Source organism: Pteropus vampyrus, unplaced genomic scaffold (assembly GCF_000151845.1).
Source record: "Pteropus vampyrus isolate Shadow unplaced genomic scaffold, Pvam_2.0 Scaffold28, whole genome shotgun sequence".
Taxonomy (NCBI): Eukaryota; Metazoa; Chordata; class Mammalia; order Chiroptera; family Pteropodidae; genus Pteropus; species Pteropus vampyrus.
In genome coordinates, this window is record NW_011888809.1 from 10,205,054 (window position 1) to 10,210,779 (window position 5,726).

The window sequence follows — 5,726 nt, forward strand, 5'->3', positions numbered from 1 at the left end:
CCAGCAATTCCATTTCTGAGTATTTATCTGAAGAAATCTAAAACACTAATTTAAAAAGATATGTGTACTTCTATGTTTGTTGCATCATTTTTTTACAATAGGCAAGATATGAAAGTAACTGTAAGTGTCCATCAATAGATGATTGAATAAAGGAGACATGTTACATATAGACAATAGAATATTGCTCAGCCATAAAAAAGAATGAAATCTTACCATTTGCGACAACATGTATGGACCTAAAGGGTATTACACTAAGTGAAATAAGTCAGACAAAGACAAACATTCCATGGTTTCACTCATATGTGAAATGAAAAGAACAAAATAAACAAACAACAGAAAGAGACTCATAGATGCAGAGAACAAACTGATGGTTGCACATGGGAGGAGGGTTGGAGAGCTGGGTGAAAAAAAGGTTGAAGGGATTAAGGAGTACAAATTAGGAGTTACAAAATAGGCATAGGGTTGTAAAGGACAGCACAGGGAATATACTCAATAATATTGTAATCACTATATACGGTGCCAGGTTGGTACTAGATTTATCGGGGGGCATTACTTTGTAAATTATGTATACCTGAAGCTAGTATAAAAGAGTATTGAATGTCAACTGTAATTGAAAAAAGTTTTTGAATTACCTTTAATTTTTTAGATGTCACCATTTAATTTAAGATTTAAGAGACTGTGGGCATCTGAAATCAGGTAGAATTAAGATAAAAGATATCATAAATTGTAGCTCTTTGCTGTCAGAATTATGAGAAAAAATCATTTTACCACAATCACATTCTCTTAGATCCTAAATAAATCTCATTGTTGCATGGCAAAAATATTTCTTTTGAAGTGTAGGAACGTTTCATAAAATTTGAGTGCCACTCCATTAATTTGCATGCCACATTAATTTGGACTTTATTAATCAATAATTTTAAAACAAATGGATCACATGTAGTTGGAAAATATCATAAATCACGTAAAGCTATAATAAATGAAAAAGAGCTAATAGTTCACCTAACCCAGCTGAACGGTGCAGCCAGATGAGAAAGAAAAGGGAGATAATAACTCTTCACATCTTGAATTTCATTCAATTGAGAAATAAGCATAAGGCTATGGCCCAGTTTAATATTTCTCAGTCTAGATTTTACTCTTAAGATGTACAGATTTTTTTAATGAGAAAATGATAAAATTCAAAGACCACGAAAGTAGGGACAAAAAATAGGACACTCTTTTTGTCTTATCCCTGTTACTAACTTTAAATGTATTATGAGCAATTTGGTTAACCTCTGACCGTAGGTAGCGTGTGTGGGCGAGCAGAGGAAAGAGAAGAATGTTATGTAGTTACCATTTGTCAGTATTTGCCCCATTTATTCATCTTCATTCAAGGGAAGACAAGTGAGAAGAATATTATAATAAACTCGTCAGGCAAGAGAGATAGGAAGCAGTAGTAATGATGGTGAGAAATAAGATTCTAAATACATTAAAAATTAGAGCTGACAGGACTTTTTGATGGTTACGATGTTAGTTCAAAGAGGGAAAAAATAAACAACATTATTATGGCCACAAGAGTTTTAACTTGAGCAAAGGGTAGGATGAAACTGATATTTCCTGAGATGGGGAAAAAAATTGAGAAAAGCATCTTCGGATTGAGGGAAAGAGTCAAGAGTGGTTTTGAGTCTAGTTCCTTTGAAGGTCTTTTAGATGGCCAAGGAGAAATCTTCAGCAAACAGTGAAGATTTGTGTTTAGAATGATACGCTTCCAAGACTATAGACAAATCAAAATAACACTTGTAGTGTTTATTTAGTCACATGATAAAAACACTTAGAATTTTGTCGATTCAGGCAGATTAAACAAGTATAATAAGTACAAAAATATTATGAGAATATGAAAATTATAAAAATAGGTGAGAAAAAAAAACTTAGGATGAAAAGCACCGAAACAATATAAAAGATTTTAGAGGGAAAGTGTGTTTTTTTTTTTTCTGTTTTCTATAATGTAACACTGTCCTAATTTGAAAGCTACCTGGAATACTGCAATTTGCCTTACCTGGAATACTGCAATTTCTCCCTTATATCCATTCCACATTCGTTTTAGCTCAGTTCTAAATCATAACCCACATGAAAACAGAACAATGCTTTTAAAAGGAAGAAAAAAATCTGATCATGCTGCTTCTAGCCCAACACGTCACATACTACTTCGGATCAAACTTTCAACTGCTCTTATGCCAAATCCAAAATCTTTATACAGTCAGGAAGCTCCTTAATCTGTTCCTGTCTTATGACTATTTTAACTCAGTGCATTCTCCTGCCTCCCTCTCTGCTTAACTCTGGTTTCTTTATCCTTCTTCCATTCCTCTAGAGCTTCAAGGGCCATCTTCCCTTCTCAAGGACCCTGAACCCAAGGTCCTTGGTGTACTTCTTCATTATGCTTCTTCTTCTCTCTACTGTTAACTTTCAAGTTCTCCAAAATGTCACTCACTTCAAGTAGTTCCTTCACTACTTACTCTAAATTACTGTCCACACTTCAGGGACAAAATCTGGTGTTATTTTGCAGTCTTATGTTCTAGATCTTACTGTAATTATGGCTAAGTAATAACTTATGTAATAATCTATGTACATACTATTTGCTCTGTGAATGGTCGGGTCAGTGGGGACAGAGTTACACCTGTCGAATTCACTCTTTTAAATGCAGCACTAAGCAGTGCTTTGCATATAATAGGTGCCAAATAGTATTGAGTACACATGCAAGAAAAAGGAGAAACAAAAAGTTATTTCAATATAATGTCAGTAATTGATGAAAGAGGGAGAATTATAGGGATAAGACACAGGTGGGATCTTCCAGGTGTCTCAGTCTAAGAGAAGCAATGGAGATAATGTATGGATGAATCCTTCATTACGTTTATTAAAGTTAGGCTGAGAATAATAGTGATCATTACAGAGAATGAACAGATGAGAGCAACTGCATTGTGTTTTGATGTTTCTGTTGGTCCTGATGTAGTCCTAGTTTGAAAGTTTTAGAAAACATGTACGTTTTTATTACTTTTTTTTTTTTAATGCTACATCATTAGATACATTTAAGGAAGAAAGAAAATCCATGGAAACAGCGTGGTACAAAGATCACAGATTTCAGAATCAGGTTTTCGTTCTCACCAATATCATTAATTTGTCGATATTAGAACCTCATGTTTAGATTATCTTAATTTTGTTTTTTCCTATCTGCAAACTGAAGAAGATGGGTTTTAATTAAATTTATCAAGTCCTTTGAAAATTGAAATTTTATTATTTAAATCATTTTTATCTCCGGTTTAGTCAACCCTTGATATCTGGCACTTTTCACATTCGTGCTGTTCTTTCCATTAGTAAATTTGTAGTTCTATTTGCTCCTAGCTTTTTTCATATCATGATTTGAATAGAGATGTCTAAATAAAGGAACATTAAACAATTTGTTGATATTTTCGTGTAAGTATAAAGAGTCCACAGTTGTGGTTTGATAGATAGAATAATTAGTGAATTAAATTAAAAGAGGATTAAGTGAGTTTTTGTTAAAGTTATATTAATATTTATGAATGTGTTTGAATCTATTACATAAACACTTCTTAATTTACTATCTAAAAGAGAAATGAATATGACTAAATTAGATGAAATTAATAACCTCAACAAAGTTTGGTAATTTTGAATTTAACAAGGGTGAAACAAATAAAGAATAAATAAATATAGATAAGACATAAGAAATTATTAGAAGAACTAGAAATTTTTGTAGAATTTCAAAGCAATAATCACACTGGCCAAAGTTAAAAGGACAAAGACTGTATTCAAGGCTACAGCAATCAAGGAAGGGAGCCAGATCGAAGTCTTAACTCAGCTCAACTGAAACGTTGACCAGCTAGCAGTTCTCAGCTGAAACCCACGCTGGGAGCTGTTGCCCCTGATGTACCACCTCACCCAAGATCAAGCTCCTTTCCTGGGGACGTAACTAAATTCACTGAGTGGTCCATGATGGAGAAGGATGGGAGTATAAAGGAATATGTTCTCGCTCAGAGTGGAGCAACTCTGCAGGTCGGTCACACCTCCAGTGCTTCCTTGGGATCAGCTGTGGCTTTTTTTTTTTTTTTTTTCGCAAATGTATTTCAGTTCAGCTTCTCTCTCTATTCCTACTTCTTTTACTCCTTCTCAGTGAACAAACTTCTGATACACAAATCTCAAACCTGAGTTTGTTCTGCAAGGAATCCAACCTATAGTAGCTGATTCCAGAACTTACATGAGAAAGCTGACTGTAAAAGGATATATTAGAGCTGGATCACCCACTGTCCGGCTTGCAACGAGTTAAGCTGCTAGTAGGAGGAGTGCTGATGGTCCCTGACATTCGAGGGCCTTGCATTTGTTAAAGTTTTCACGAGTCATAAACTGGACTAGGATACAGGTGGAAAGGAATGCACCGGCCAGTGGTATGCCTCAAACTTTTGAAGGATTCAGGAGAAGTATTAATTATAGAGAAAATGGTGTCTGATGGCCATTACTGAGTTCTATGAATGTTCTGCAGGATAAAAGGCAAAGTTGAGATGCTTATTCGACAGTCGAAGGCAGTTCGTGAAGTCAGAGGACCTCTCCAGTAGAATATCAGCAGGCTACATCTCTCACGTCAGAGAGCGGGGAAAGCTGAAGATGCGGTCCAGACCTTAGGTAGCAGAGTTCCAGAGCAGGTGAATTCTCAGTCATAGCAAGTCTGCAATGTCAAGTTTAGGCATGAATTTGAGTCTTTAAATTGGGACATCTGGATTGATGAGGTTGAAAACCTTGAAACCTGAGATCCCTGTGGATCCCCTTGACTGGAAAAGTGGCCCCTCCCCTTTCTGTTAGGAGGCTAACACTCACCTGTTTATATGAAGATGATGTAAAGGCCACTGCAATGTGAGGAAGCATGTGGCCCCATCATGATTTTCTTTTCTGGTGACATGATAAGTAACTGTGATCAAGTTACAACATAAACTGATAAGGCTTCTGCTAAGCCCACTAAAGGAAGAAAGGAATTATATTTCAAGGACCTGTAGGATGTAGAAGAACTGTACTGACAGAGTTGGAAGGGGGCTGATTCCTGAGGATACTGGATCCAGGACTTTTTCACTTGATAGTAAAACATAAAGTGATTGACTGACTGTAGAACTTACCTGTAATACATGGAAAAGAGAAAGTTGTCCAATTCATTTATTTTTTTAGTTATTTTTGAAAACACAACGAACCTTTCTCTATGATCCTCTCCTATTGACATGAGTGTGATGACATTAATAACCTAAACAAAGTTTAGGTTATCTATAAGGAAAAGTATTTAAAACATTGCACAGATAAATATAATGTGAAAGCCCCTCACAAGTTATTGTAGTGAATAGACATATCTCAGTGATTTCTCTGCAGAGCTTTTCAACAGGACTGAATGATTCTGAAATATGTAAATGTGCAGCTACAGGGATGTCAAAGACAGGAAAGGCCCCGGGAAGGGTAACTGGCAACATGACTTTTTCCCCCACTAACCTAGAGATGAGTCAGGTTCTAATGTTTGCAGATCAATGAAAAGAAATGATTGTAGTTTCAGGCACTGGGTGATTTTTTTTTTACAAAGTCTTACTGTGACGATAGGTGAACAATACAGATGTGGAAAAGGGTTTGAGGAAGGGCAGATTGGAAAATGGGAGATGAGGAATTAACAACCACAGTAGACCCGACAAGAAATAGGTCTGAACTAGGGC